Consider the following 15,958-nt stretch of genomic DNA (forward strand, 5'->3'; position numbering starts at 1 on the left):
CAACTCAGACCCATCCCTTCAAGAACACCCTCTGTCCAAAACCGAAAATCAGTTTAATGATAATTAAGTCATGAGTAATAAAGTCAGAGAATATCAACCTCAATATGCAAACAATAATCACAGGCTCATAAATGTGTGAGTCATTGTGTGCAAAACCAGATATGATAGTTCTAATTAAATGTTGGCAATGCCATATTTAAATCCCTTTATGTCCGAATTATTATGTTCAATTTAAGTCTCAAATGCTTCCGATAAATCTAGACTTTTATCATTTCAGGACAGTTAGTTTCAAACCTCAAAAGAGTAAATGCTAACTTAAAAAGATAAGTGAATATCACATGAGTTTGTTTTATTGTTTTCATTTTCATGATCTGCCTGTATTTTCCTATGGCAAGGTTGAGACTAGAAGAGCAGAAAGCTCGAGATGAAAATTATTTCAGAAAATACGTATTCTGAGTCATTTTGAGTTCACGCTTCATCCACTGTTTTCTTGGGCCAAATGGAGGGTCTTGATCCTATAAAATATAGACCTCAATGCCCATGGCTGCGTTTATTATGAGTTACATAAGTGTTCTATTGTTGCTGTCACTTAGGTGGTCAGCACTGGCCACATGACGCAGTGTTACCTGAACCATTACCACCCTGCATTGAATCTTTGCTCTGCTACCTTTTATTAATGTATAAACATGTCACACTGATTGTAGACAAGTTAACGGCCATTTAGAGGATTTGTCAACCCAAATGCCTTCAGAGACGAAGGAGGTAAGAAAAATGAGGTATAAGCTTCCATCTCAAGAAAGCAGAATGGAGTCAAACCAAAGGAAAGTACACAAAAGGAAATAATATATAATAATTATACACACACACACACACACACACACACACACACACACACACGTATATGAAAAACCCAAATCAATTAAATATAAAAGAAAATAAATATATGTGAGAAAATGAACAAAGTCCCCAAACTGGTCCTTTGAAAAGATTAGTACAAGTCTCTAGCAAAATTAATCAAGAAAAACAACAGAAAATATAAAATATGAACATCAGTAATTTAAAAAATGCTATTACTACAGATCTTATAAACTTAAAAAGTGTTTTTCCAATTTGGTTGAGATCTAATTGACATACGACATTGGATTAGTCTAAAGTACACAGTGAGAGTAAGTCAAAAGACAGCTCTCAGGTGATGTATGGGTTACCTTGCTAATGATACTTGAAATGGGTAGAAAGAGCTTTTCATTGAAAATGTAATAGTTGGCCGTGCTTTTCTAATGGGTTCGCCTGCCTACAGTATATGAATAATTCTTTCCTTAGATAGGGAGGGAAGTACAGTGTTGGAGGCAGTTACTGTTTAGAATTTCAAATTCTTTGAAATAAAAACCACATATTCAAATGCTTTCCTAAGTGGAAAAGGAGAAGAAATAGCATAAATACCCCCTAAAAATAGCTTCCTGCCATTACATTTTTCTTATGAAAGTCCTTATCAGTCATGTAGACCGTGTTTCTGGTCAACAAGTTCGTGGATTTCGTATAGGACTGGATTCCAGTCAATGTGTTACTGAATTGCTGTACCAGACTTTTGTGTTTTAAAGTGATTTAACAATCGTTATCAAAACCAAGCAAGACTGCGATGTACAAAGAAGAGACTGTCAGTGTCTAACACTCAGAGAGAATCACTGTTTCCCTTTTGGAAGCCACACTTCTGGACCTGTATCTATGTACACATTTGTGTTCACATATGCATGTGTGCACACACACACACTCACACACACAATTCTACATCAAAGGAATCTTCCAAAATGTGCTCTGCAGAACCTACTTCTTCCATCCATAAATGAGCACGCCCGTTTTCCAGGAAGACAGACAAGTTCATCCATGAATGTCTGTTGGAAGAGCCTACGTTTATTTACGCCCGTTTAAAACTATCACCACAGACAACCAGACGGAGGCTAACTCTCTTCCAACACAGCCAAACATGGACCTTGCCCTTGTATTTCAAAGAAACAAAGTTTAAAGCAAAAAACAACAACGAAAAGTGCCCGGATCCAAGGATCGCCTTCGGTCAGGGTCAGTTGGGATCAAAAGGGTGAATCTAACAGAATGAGTTGAATTCTTTCTGCAGCCTTGATTCCAATGACTACCATGAAAATATATCCTTCCCTCCTACACCTGAGAAGATAAAGTCCGTTTGTCATCGATACAGTCCTGTTGCACACCCTGCCCCTTTGCTTCTTTTCAGTCACTGGTTTACCTTTTTATAAACAACGAAAGTCATGATGACCAGGGAAGGGCTCCCCCTGAAACAGAAAACTCCTGTTTCTGGGCAGAATAGAGATTGTCAACCCTATCCACATGGTCTGAAATCACACATTCTTCATGTAAACAGAGAAGGATACTTTCTCGAGTTAGGATGCGTACACGAGTCCAGGACAGGGATGTACGTGAGCTCCATGTGTGTGTCAGGGGTGGCTGGGGCCTGTCCTGGCTGGAGGAGCTGCTTTGCCTACAGTGTGTGTCACCTACATGTGAACGCTAGGACACGTGCTGCCTCTGCCACAACCACCCCGGCTCCATCCTGGCCACTGAACTCAGCTCTCAGTGGTGAACTTGGGGCTCAGCATCACCCTAGCCAACAGCCTGCACTGTGAGACCCAGGCTGCTGCTTCCTGCACCTCCCTCCCATGTCCCCTCCACCCAGCATTGGAAAGAAGTCCCACAGGGGGCAGCCCTGCCTCCCCATCCAGCACAGGGAGGTTTTGCAGGGCAGTGAGAGCAGGCTGGGCTCTGAGCCGGAATTGCCAAAAGGGGAAGCACCGCCTTCCTTTGAGCAGGCGCCCGGCCCTGGCTCTGGGCAGAGGGGAGCCTGCTCAGTTCACCACAGAAGACCTGCTCCCAGCACCTGACTGTGCAGCCCCAAGGAGCTGCGCGTTTGAGTCAGGAGGGCATTCCGGAGTAAGATGAAGGGCCAGGTTCCATTGCGAAGGCCACTTTGCCTCTGGCTTTATACGGTCCCAACTGACTGCCACAAGCCGGGGCCCCCTGGCTCTCAGAGGTTCGCCCCAAGGCTCCCAGCCCACGCTTTGCACCTGCACCAGCCCGCTCCGACGCCTCGGCCCAGCGGAGCGTTGTAGGCGGAGCTCATTTCCGCCCACATCAGACACAGAGAGGGCTGTGTGAAGTGCAACATCTGAGCCCTCCATTAGCTGTTTTGCATCTTATAGACCAAGATGCCACTTCCTCCACCATGTGTCGGTGGAAGACCACGTGGATATGCTGTGGCAGAGGGTCCTCGCCCTAACAGGGCTAAGGTTCGACAAGTCTTTCCTTACTCACCCTCGCTTTCCAGGGCCACTCACATCACAGATTCACTCCATTGTCCTCTTTTCTGTCACTGTACACATTCTGGGGGGAGGGGAAAGGAGGGGAGAGGTAATGTATCTACCAAAAGTTTATTAGAAGCACCAGGACATAAAGAAGATGAAATAAAGAACACGGGATGCTACCAAGTTGTACAGTCTTCTTTGAAGGAAATTGGAAATGAGTAGACGGCAGAGAGGAAGAAAAAGGAAGTGCTCGGAAGGTATAGAACAGAAGACGCTTGGAACTGGGTGAGGATAAAGAGGCCTTTACTTTCACCCACATCTACCGGACCATCCGCCTCCTGGCTTTTCCTTTGGTTCTGGCCCTCGTCATATTGCCCCTCCAGTCAGTCACGTGCACCCTATGCTGCTGACAGAGTGATTTACCAAAAATAAATGTCATTGGATTCGACCCCAGCTGACACTGCTTTGATGTCGTCCCTTGCCCACAGGAGGGATTCTGAACCGCTAGTATCACATCCCAGGCCGGTCCTGGGCTGGGAACAGCCCCTCGCTGCAGATGCTGCCACTGTGCACTCTGGCTCTGTTACACTGAACTCGCACTTCCTCAAACAAGGTGTCCTAGTGGAACGCTCTGCGCTGGGGGGCTGGGCCTGCTGCCCCTCCCCCACCCCTCAGTGGGCTCTGCACCTTCTGCTGTCCCCTCAAGCATCCTTGATGACTTCCTCCTTTAGGCCACAATGAAATGATCCTTCACACTGCATCTTAATTATTTGTTCATAGGTCTGTTTCTGTAGTGAGCTGCTGGTGGGTATGGACTGTGCTCCGGCGGGTTTTGGTGTCCTGATGTCCTATCGCTGATGCCTGGAATATACTTGATATACTTCTACAAACATTGGTTCAAGACTAAATGAAGGAATAGTCCATGGCAGGAAAGTCTTTTCCCGTGTGGTAACTCAGGCCACTTTCTGTTGCAACTGTCACAAAATGTGACTTCGTCTCCTGTAAGCAGAGACTGAGGGCTGTCCCTAGACCAAGCACGCAGAAATGACATGTTTCCCCACATCTCTGAGTTCGCAGCCCTGTCGTGGCATCTAAGCTGTTTTGGCTCTAGGTTGGAAATTAGTACGACAGCAAGAGAAGGTCTAGACTCCAGCCATTTTCCTTGTTACAATTTTCAGTCTAGCAGAAAAACAAGAGTGAAAGTTCTTTCCCAGAAATGCCAGTTCAGATTGCCTGAAGCGAATTACCTCTGACTGGGTTATGCCGCCTGTGGGAGCCATTTCTCTGACCGGGAGGACGCTCTACGCGGATGAATGGGGGTCGTGTGCTCCTTCAGGGCTGCAGGACCTGACAGTGGAGAGGAGGACAACGTGCTCAAAGGGGGGCTGGAAGGAGGGTGAATTAGCAGGGGTGACAAAAACCGTAGGTCAGTTACAGGGTAGGGAAGGAAACTCGTTCTTAGGACCTGAATTTGGGAAGTTGGCGGCTTCGTTTGTGTCTCAAATCGTAATGGTGAAACCAGAAAACTCATCTCCTATTTGATTTTAGTATAACGCATAGCGTTCAACGTCATTTTTAATGGAAACTGCTCATTTTGATAATGGAACCAAGAAAACCAATTATTTTGATAAATACAGTCAAAATTGTTGATTCATGTGGCCCAATGGGAACGGACATTTGTGAGGGGTGAGACTAGTGAGATAGTCATGGAGTTTTCAAAGATTAAAAGTTGCCTTTCATTGTTGTGTCTGTTATAATAAGAGTTACTCCAGTCATCTGTTGCTGCTTAACAAACTGTCTAAAAAATCAGGGCTTAAAACAAGCTATTATTATCCTGCCTCATGATTCTGGGGACCAAGAATTTGGATAGCGCACAGCCAGATAGCTCATCTTGCCCTGAAACCTGGCACCTCAGCTGAGGTGTCTCAGTGTTTGACAGCTGGAACAATCGGTGGCCAGTCGGACATCGCTCTACCTTTCTACCAAATCTAGTCTGCAGCCTGTTGTTGTACAGCCAATGAGCAATGAAAGGTTTTAAAATGTGTTAATGTTAAAAAAAAAAAAAAAATCTAAAGAAGAATAATGCTCCATGAGTCTGAAACTTCAATGAAGCCCAAATATGTATCTGTAAATAAAGCTTTATTGGAACACAGCCACACATGTTTGTTTAACTACTGGCTACTCTCTTCAACCATATATCCTGAAAACCTCACATTTACTCTCTGACCCTTTACAGAAAAATGTGCTGACCTTTACTTTAAATGACTTCGACATATGGCTACCTTAGGCTCGAGGGGTCAAGAGCGAATGTTCAAGAGACGGGAAATGGAAGCTGCCATTTTCTTAAGACCTTTTCTATTGTCCCAGGCTTGTCAAAGAAGATGTGGTCACCCTTAATCTCTCACACTTGACCTACAGCCTCTTCCCAAAAGAGGAAACTTTTGGAGGGCAGAGGGTATTTGTCGAATAATTTCCTCCTAAGTCAGTGAACATTCTCATAATTACTGTTCAGTTATTAAAGTGATAAAATCTCTTTGCCTTGATTTCAAACTTGAAGAAAAAAAAAAGAAAGCTACTTCCATCTTACCTTCCCCTTTAGTTTAGAAATGAGGATCAAATGTAGAACTAGAGACTTTAGACTTCGCATAGCTCTTAGCCTTCTGACCTCATGCTAATAAACTTTAAAAGTTCTTTCTGATCTGACCATGATATATATATAATTCATCCAGATGTTTCCAAACGAGGATAATTGATTTCTTTTTAATGAAGAAGTTATTATTAAATAGCAGCCCTCTTGATTTTCCAGTCCATGTTAAATCAGTGAGGTGGAATGTTGTCAGCTGGCAGCCCTTTCATGTGTTCAGACTGGGGGCTGAGGTCCCACTCTCATGCTTGCCTTCTGTACTGACCAGAGAGGAGGGAAAGAGCTTCCTTTCACCATTTCCCCTAAACATAATGCTTCTCTCTAAAGCAACAAAGGTCAAAAACCCCCGACCAGCACCTTCCAAAAGACAGGCACTCTTCCTGGTACCAGTGATTCGATGGTGGACAAGACGAACAGGCCCCTCACTGGCCTGGAACTTACATTCAAGTGGGAAGGGCAGATGAAAGGCTAGTAAATATATGGACAAATAAAAATATCTCAAAGATTGAAAATGTGACAAAGGATAAGATTAGGGTTTGAGAAGAAAGACAGAATCAGAGTTGGGGCTCTTGTTTGGAGAGGATGTCCAGGGAGGTCTTCCTGACAGCTAAGCCATGATGTCCAAATGAGAAGGACTTGGTGATGACAAGTAAGGAGTGAGGGTTACAGCATCTGTAATGGGATCAAGACAAACATGGGAGGAGCAGAGAGCAAAGCTGACGGCATCAGGTGTGAAAACCAGGCTGGGGCTGGAACTTACAGGGCTCTCATAAGGAGTTTGGATTTTATCTGAGTTGCAAGTGGAAGCTTTAAACAGATTTTATGCAAGGACATAACACAGACTTTCATTTTGAGAAATTCTTGCTGCATTGTGGAGAATGGCTTCAAGGAGAACAGGAGTGCAAGCTGAGAGCAAGGTTAGGAGGCTGGACTAGTTTCCAGGAGCGCAGTGTGTCACACACACACGGCAGTCGTGGAAGTGGGAAGAAAGCACTGAAATGAATGCACATTCTAGACACAGACTTGAGAGAACTTGCTTCTGGATTGGGCTTGGCCGCTTGAGATGACGATGGGGGACAAGGAAGATGGAGATCCAAGAGGACTTCCAAATGTCTGGTAGGTGGTGGCCCTACGTCTGGTGGAGTGTGCTGGGCAGGAGGCGGGCAGGCTGAGGAGGGGGAAATCAAGAGTTCATGTTCGACATGGTTATCTGTGGGATGCCCAAGGGCCTTGTCATTTTGGGCAATAGGAAATGGGGGGCAGGGCACGGAGATAAGGTTTGGGCTGAGGGTAGAAAATATGGATGGTATTTGAATCCATGGGAATCTACGGTATTTCATTTCATGGGTGTCAATAGGTCATCAACACAGGGAGGAAGAACAGGGCCTCGAACAGCAATATTTAGACATTGGGTAGCAGAGATCAGGTGTTAACCCCCTGAAAAGAAATAATGCTTTTTATGCAGTGTTTGCATTGTTCATTATTTCTGAGATAGGAGGGTATATTTGATTGAAAATGTTACTCGATTCATTTCTGCTTCCATCTGAGTTACATAGAGTTCAAATTATTTGTAAATGAAATCTCCTTCATGGTGAAATTTTGGGGGTTGGATTGTGTTCAAATTTAAGTTGTGTCTGATAAGACTATGTATCAGATTTTATCATCGTTCATGGTAACTAACTCAGTCATTTATTGAACTGGTAAATGAACTAGGGCAAGTTTCCTCACTAATCTAGGCCTGCTCGTCCATCCATAACAGGATGACGCAAGAGTACCAACCTCACACTGGTGCTGTGATTGAACGAGAACATTCATGTCAGTGCTTGGACAGACGGTGCTTGGCACATAGTAGGCGCTGAATGTACTTCCTACTGCTGGTCGTAGTAACACTGTTTACTTTGTGACTCTGCATGATGACCTTGGAATATCTGCCTGCCTATGTTCTTTGAAATTTTGAGATTTGCTCTTAGCTTTCTGAAAGGAGTGTTGTTTTTGATCGTCCATTATTTATTTGGACTGATTTCAAGCTGGATTCAGAAATTTTAGCTTGCAACTGCACACTTTGCAACATTTATAACCCTGTCTACTGATGGCTGACGTCTGCGGCTGTCCCACAGCGCTATTCAAACCCCTGCTGATTCAAAGGTAGAATTTTAGATTTTTCTTTTTTTTTTTTTTGAGTGAAAAAATATGTAAAACACAGACTACTATTTGACGTCATTTTCAAATCAGCAGAGCGACCAAGAAAAAACTACCGTCAGCCAGTGCTTCCATATTAAAGTGACGACGGAGAGTTTGAGGATGTGACAAGTGATGGAGAAATGCACGTGGGGCTAACATATTGGAGCGGGAAGACAAGGACCCCAGCAGACGTGTGAAGGCAGCATCAGGAACAACTGAGGCAAAGGGAAGTGTGCACCATCTTCTGGTTTTCATTTTCTATTTTGCTGAAAAATAATAATATTTGGTGTTATCATGAAGACTAAGTTAATTAATTAAGTAGGCATCCAATCTGTTACTTTAAGCCGTCTGAACTCATGATTGTCAAGCATGGGGTTTTGTTGGCACCAAAGGCGTCTGACCTTTAAAAACGTTTCTTGTTTTCTAGGAGACACACAGTGTTTCTGATACCTTATTACCTGTCAAACAATCTTGACGCTTTAGTTTTTTTATGGATTGCCGATATATTATTTTGTATATAAGGTAGTACATTTTCATGGTTCCAAAAAAGAACTGTAAACTAAGCAATGTAACAAAGGCGTCATGGTAGTGAGGGAATTGAGGGAAAGTGGAGATGGTTTAGAGAGAACATGTTAGGTCATAATTGGAGCGTGTGCTGAGGACATAGCAGAGAGGTGTGACTTCTGTTTCACACCATCATATGTTCCAGCGCTGTATTTCCTCATAGGATTTGGGAGCTAGTTTATCTCTTGTTCTAACCTTGGTGCATGTTGTGTTTATGCATCCAGCTTTGCAGCTTCACTAGACCAGAAAGAACAGTCATGAACTGCCAGGAGCCAGTGTAGAAAGAGAGGGAAGGAAGGAGAAAGGGAGGGAGAGCGAGAGGGAGAGGGAGAGGGAGAGAAACATCCTGCAGACCTCAAAGGAACCAACAAATGGTAAACATGTTTTATAATCAGTAATGTGAGGCCTGCAGTAAACCACACACGTCTCAGCTAGGGCCTTAGGAAACAAGAACTCTGGAGTCCACAGAAGACGAGGCCAGAGTGGAATATTCTCTTAGTTTGTTAAAAACTACAAGACTTTCTCTGGGAGGCCCATTTGGAAACTGGTCTCAGCAGTCATTGCCTGTATCAGAGTTCTTTATATTTATGACTGGCTAGTAAGCAATCTGAGCTCATCGACATGCAAACATTAAATAATCGTATTTGTCTCCTGCTTCTGGTCAGCGACTTCCGTGATTCTAAGACACACGTTTTATAAAACATGTTTTAACATTGCTGAAATCAGAAGAAATCTTGCAACTGACAGTGCTTTTAAGCTGATTTAAAAAAAGAAACAGCATTTTGAATTTCCCTTCTCCATCTCTTGGAAATATATAGGGCAAGTCTCACAACTTCCGAGTTATTTTGGGTTGAAAAAAAAAAAAAAAAGGATCATTCCAGCTGAGTTAAACCCTCCAATCTCAGGTTCAATCTAACTCTTTCACCTCCTCTCTTCCTCTAGCAGCTGTCAGGCCAGGGCTCGAGCAATCGAGCAATCGAGCAATCGTGTGATTTGCCGGAAGGACCGATTGTGTAAGGTCCTCGTCCCTCCCTCCCAGGTCTCTCCTCCTCTCTTTCCTTGGGGCCAGAAGGAGGAATAGGTTGTATGTTCTATTGCACATGCTTTTAGTTATAACCTACTGTGTTTACACCATGACCTGAATGCTTGTTAACTCATTTAGTTCTTATAGCAACACTAAGAGTGTTTTAACTCCATATTAGCGATGAAATCACTGCTGGAACTAGGATTCAGCCATCTTTCTTGACCACTAGGCAAAATCCCTTTTTCTTATTTATATCAGCATTGTCTATTTTACATCGTTGGCAGTAATGTACAGGGATGCGAGGACTAAGCTCTCTGGAAGAGTCAAGGTTCGAATCCCCAAGTAGGAAAATCTGTCTGAGCAGCACCTCACCCCTTTATGCAGCTTGACGTTGACAAGACTTATTTTTGTCTGGATGTGCATGGTTTTTTTTTTTTTTTTTTTTTTTTTTAAGGGGAACAGGACTTTATTGGGGAACCGTGTGTACTTCCAGGACTTTTTTTTTTTTTTTCCAAGTCAAGTTGTTGTCCTTTCAGTCTTAGTTGTGGAGGGCGCAGCTCAGCTCCAGGTCCAGTTGCCGTTGCTAGTTGCAGGGGGCGCTGCCCACCATCCCTTGTGGGACTCGAGGCCACCTTGTGGTTGAGAGCCCACTGGCCCATGTGGGAATCGAACTGGCAGCCTTTGGAGTTAGGAGCATGGAGCTCTAACCGCCTGAGCCACCAGGCAGGCCCTGGATTTGCATTTTATACAAAGATAGAGGGCAGTTTTACTAAGTAACATGGATTTCCTCACTTAACACCGACATTTTCAAAAGATGAAATGTCAGAATTGCAGGAATGTATTTTTAGATCAAACGATAAAGATGGAGACGTGTTCCCTCCTTTGTGCTCCTGTAATATTTTGTTCACGGATAAGAATATGTATCAGATTTTATTATTGTTCATGGTAACTAACTCAGTCATTTATTGAACTGGTAAACATTTCTTCCACCATCATCCCTTGTACTAGAGCACAAGCATCCCAAGCGTTTGACCATCTCCTACTCTTGCAAAACCCCCAATATGTTGGCCAACCACAGCCTCACGTGTGAGTCTCATTCATTCATTCATTCATTCATTCAACAAATATCAAATGGTACCAAACACTTACTCCTTAGACTTCATGGCTCGTCCTCCAGAAATCAGAAAACAGACAAGATTCTGAGACAGGAACTAGCAGAGAGGGGCCTCTTTTAAGTGGGATGGTCAGGGAAATGTCACTGAGAAGGCGACATGTAAGCTGCTACTAAAAGGAAGTTATGTAAAGAGTGGGTGGTGGGGGTGAAGCAGGAAGAGCATGCTGGGCAGAGGCCCTGAAGTGGGGACGAGCTTGGCATTTCAAAGAACAAAAAGACCAGCGTGGCTGGAAACAGGCATTAAATGAGTTGAGGAATGTGGACAGAGGCTGGATTTTATTCAGCGTGCAAAGTGGAAAAGTATTCAGAGGTGCTGTAGATGTATCCCAACCTGGTGTGTATTTAGAGGAGATCAAAACGATTGCTCTGGGGACAATGTCAAAGGGAGATAAAATGGAAGCTTGGAGAACAGTTCCAAGGCTGTTTCACCCATGATGGTACCTTGGTCCTAAGTAATAGAATTGGAAATGGAGCTCGAGTAAGCGGGTGGAGCTAGAACAAAGGGGACGTGGCAATAAATTGAATGTAGTTGTGGCAGAAAAGGAGAAACAACAAAAATAAATAAAACGAATGTTTCCGGCAGAAGTTCCTGGATGTAGGCTGGTACATTGACACATTGGGATAAGATTGGGAGTTGGGGCAGTTTAAAAAAGGGATGGGTCGAGACTTCCCCATTCTGTTGAATAACAAATGTGATTCCAGAGACCTGAACTATAGATCTGATGGGAGATATATACTTGCGAGACATCAGCATGAAGGAACTCACCCAGAAAGAGAGAAGTGGGCCGACGATGGAGCTTTGATGTGTGATGACCTAGAAGTCCGGCAGAGGAAGAGGACCCAACATGGCAGCTGCTGAGGACAAGCCGCGGAGGGTCCCCGAAAAGCAGCTGATGATGGTGTTTTGGAAACTGACAAAGAAAAGGGTTAGAGAAGAACTTAACTGTATTTCGTGCAGCTGAGAAGTGACATGAGATGAGGACAGAAAGATAAGTGATGGTGTCACGTCTGGGAACACAGATTATCATTGGCAAGAAGACTCAAGAACAAGGTTTCCAGCACTTCCAGAGCCCCCCATTTCTCTGAAGATAAAGATAAATCTCTTGGGACACACAGGCCTAGCAGAGTTTGGCTATTATCCCTCTGACGTGTCATCTTTTTTGCTTTGTTTTCATGCCTCGCTTCTTTTTGTAAAACTTGAGATACAGTTGACACATAGCACTGTGTGAGTGTAAGGTGGATACTATGTTGATTTGGTGCATTTATCTACTGCAATTTCCAGGTTCTGCTTCTCTCTGCCAGCCATACATGCCTCTTCCTAATCCTTGTGCACACTCTCCGCCTTTACATAGACGATTCTTTCTGCCCAGAATACCGTTTTCCTCCCCACGACCACTTACATTCTATTATTATTTTAGGTCTATCTTCATTGCTTTTTATTTCAGGCAAAATCCCCTGACCTCACGACTGCATCAAATATCCTATTATGTGCTTATTCCATAACATCAAGTACCTCCTGTGTGCTGGAATGATCATTTGTTAATTAATGATTAACTTAATTACTTTTGTCCCTTCCACTGAAGGCAGGGAAGCACATGTGTTTTTTGCTCGGCATTTTTCTTTCTTCATGAACAGAAAAATGATTGTCTTATATTAGGGGATGACTATTTGTTGAATGAATGAATGAATAATGTCTGTTTCTGCAGTTCACCTCGTATAATCTGTTTCTGTCTTTATAAAACCTTTACTACATGTAACTCAAAACCTGGAAAATGGTGATTAAGTAAAATATCATTTTGCATTGAACAATCTATTAACTAGCTTTTAACAATCTATCAGACATCAATCAGCTATGATCATTTTGAAATTGCATTGGTGAAACTTTGAAATTGTTTTCAATACATACTGTTTCAACCACTCAGGAAATACCACACTCTATTTTTTACGTATAAACTCGAATGTTACTTCCTGGTCCTTTCCCAGCCTCAGGTGTTCCTCTTTAATTTTACTTTTCAATTACAGTTGACATGCGGTAGTATATTAGTTTCAGATGTACAACATGGGGGTTAGACATTTATGTAACACGATGCAATCACCCCACAAGTCCAGTCTCCATCTGACAGCATACACAGTTATTACCATATCACCGCCTATATTCCTAGCACTGTCCTGTATGTCCCCGTGACTGTTTCTGTAACTGCCAATTTACACTTCTTAATCCCTTCACCTTTTTCACCTGTTCCTCCAACCCCCAGTTGTTCTTTAAAAATGCCGTTTATCAGCAGCCTGCCCACTCTCTCTTTCAGAATCAATGAGAGTGGCTCCCACCAGCATGTCACACACGCCCTCCATTTCTACAGGACTTTGTGGGCTGCTGCTTGCCCGGCCCAGATGCTCGGCCTGTGAGAGACAATGCAGACATTTCCTTGGATGCCCTTGGAAAGGCCAGCCGCTAGCCACCCCATCTAGGTGTCCAGGTTAGTGAAAGGCGAGCGATGCCCTGTCCCCCGGCGAGCTGCGGGGGCCTTCCTTCTTAGCACCGCCCTCCCCACCCCGGCTTGGGCCTCAGGCATCTCAGACCTCGGGCTCACGATTGTGTCTGCTCTGCCAGCACCTGAATTATGCAGATTTGCTTACTGACTTCTCCCTGCACGGTGCTCTATTTCTTTACACCTTTAGTGTCCTCAGTATAAAGTGTGCCACGCACAGTCTCTTATTTCCTGTAGACCCTGAACTCCGTTTGAACACATGAAAATAAAATATATCATTCTCCTCGTTTGGTGCTAGTTCATCTTAGTATGCGTTGGGTTGAATCTCTATCCACCTGCCTGAATTGGAACTGAATCTCTGACATTCTTACTATGTCTGCAAAGCTCTTTAAAAATGTCTGTTTAAGGCTTCTAAACCCGTGTTTAGCTTGTTATGGACAGAGTATGTCTTATATCCTTTGCTCCTTTGTACTGGATTGTCATGTGTTTTCCTCTGTATGCTGCCATAATAACAACACAACAGAACACAAGTGTTTGCTTGAGGATATTCAATCCCAACCCCCAAGTAGTTCTCCACTGCAAATGGATTTTAAGAAATTGGCTGTGGAGTTGAAGCTGATCCTGAAACTACACAAGTTTGAACTGTGAGGGTCCACTTATGTGCAATTTTTTCAATGACTACAAAGTCAGCCCTCTGTATCCGTGGGTTTTGAATCTGTGGCTTCAACCAACCACAGGTGGAAAAGTATTTTCCATCTGGGGTTGAGAATCCGTGGATGCTGACAGCTGACTGTGTGCATTGTTCTGTCATTTTATAGGGGGGTCTTGAGTATCCATGGGGGAGCCTGGAACCAATCCCTTGTGGATCTCTAGGGATGACGGTAGATAAGTTTTTTTTGGCGGTGGTTGGTGTCAAAGTTATGCTTGGATTTCTGACTGTGTGGGGTGTTGGTGCCCCTAATCCTGGTGTTCAAAGGTCCACTGGTCTTAAATTCGGAACCACTGCCATATGTCTCAATAGGCCTACCTACTGAAAAGTGGAGCTTACATTCGCGGCTATTTTACTTAAAAATATCTTTGCAAAAAGAGAACCACATCATTTTTATGGAATCACTAGTCTATCTTTTAGAGATTGAAAATGATAAAAATCCTTAGTAAGAAAGATTGGGGAAAGGGGGAAAAAGGAAGAAGGTTTGTAAGGAAAGGAAGGAACGTGAGATGAAACTTGGAGAGGGTTCCAAACACAGCCTGTGCACTGGCGACATGCGAGAGCTTGGACCCATCCCCTACGCTCTCTGAACTTCCCGGATGAAAGAGGGATAAAACCACGAGGTCTCTCGCAGGCTGTTGTACAAATTAGATTACACAGCTGAAGGGCGACGCATCGTCCTGGAGGTGAGGACAGCCCAGTGAGTTAGCTATGATCATAACCGTCGTGATAAAATCGCAATCACAACAAAAATCTTATTATGATGCTATTATCCAGAACTTGAGCTATGGGACTACTTCTGTTTGTACAAAGGGTATGTGTGTGCAAATTTGGCCCTGTAGCTCCTAACAGCCAAAGTGAGAGTAAAACAAAGAAGTTTATAAATATCAAAAGATGTATTTCCGTCAACACAAGGACCCTAACAGTGCTTCCTAACTGGGGATTGGAGAGTTCCGGCAAGGGTTCTGTCTGTGTAGACGTCCCTAAGGCATTACCTATAGTTCACAGAATCATGCCTGGTATGTGTGTGCACTATGATTTTTAAATAAACCACATGTGATAACGATATCAATTTATTTCATTGTACTGCTGAATCTGTAGTGGCTTCTTGCCAGTAGACATTTTTCTAATTTAGAGATGTACTAAGGACCTCAGCAGGATCACGAAAAGCGTTGTAGTATGTTAATGTATCTTTTAATCAAGAAGGTTGGGAAGTATTGCTGAGAGGGGAAAAAAAAGTTAACTTTTGTAAAAGATAGTTCTTGATTTTTATGGCAATTCTTCCCCTCACGAGCAGCTCTAAGACTATCTCAAGTCACAGAAGCACTGATTTTTTTGAAGCAGGATTTGCTGTAGTGGAGGGACATTCTGATTTCATCCCTGGCCCCACAAGGATATTAGTGAAAGATTTGGGACCAACCTGCTAAACTCTCTGAGAGGGCTTTTGCATAGGAAATTGGTTTGACTGCCCCATGGCCAATGGTCCCAGTTGCCAAAAATAACCAGATAGGCTGCTATTTATTCCTTCATTTGGTCATTTTAAATCATACACAGGTATTTCCTACTCGTGGCTCATCTTGCCAACCCCCATTTTTGGTATGCCTGTGCTAAATTTGTGTTTTCACCTTTTAGCTAAGAAAATGATTATTTGGGGAGAATATATTTTTTGTTTGTTTGTTTTTTGTAATGAGTACTGTAAGGGAGCATTAATTAGATACTCCAAAAACATTTTCCTTGAAGGAAAAAAGTCTTGTAAAAGGCCTACTAAGTCTAGTTGCTTGAAGTAAGGAAGTAAGATGCCTTTGCACTCAGTTTAAACAACTTTCTTGACTTCCTGTAAAGAG

At 43.3% G+C, this 15,958-nt stretch overlaps 1 long non-coding RNA gene across 2 annotated transcripts; it reads left to right on the top strand.

Annotated features, from left to right (window-relative positions):
• The first annotated feature begins 1,132 nt into the window (after window positions 1-1,132).
• Window positions 1,133-10,210, top strand: LOC141567940 (uncharacterized). Of its 2 annotated transcripts, none has more exons than XR_012490936.1 (3): window positions 1,133-7,089; window positions 7,733-8,118; window positions 8,206-10,210. It is a non-coding gene; the product is annotated as an uncharacterized LOC141567940 (long non-coding RNA). The 2 variants fall into 2 exon arrangements; XR_012490937.1 differs by having other exon boundaries at window positions 1,139-7,089; window positions 8,001-8,118.
• Window positions 10,211-15,958: the final 5,748 nt, after the last annotated feature.

Source organism: Rhinolophus sinicus, linkage group LG12 (assembly GCF_036562045.2).
Source record: "Rhinolophus sinicus isolate RSC01 linkage group LG12, ASM3656204v1, whole genome shotgun sequence".
Lineage (NCBI taxonomy): Eukaryota > Metazoa > Chordata > Mammalia > Chiroptera > Rhinolophidae > Rhinolophus > Rhinolophus sinicus.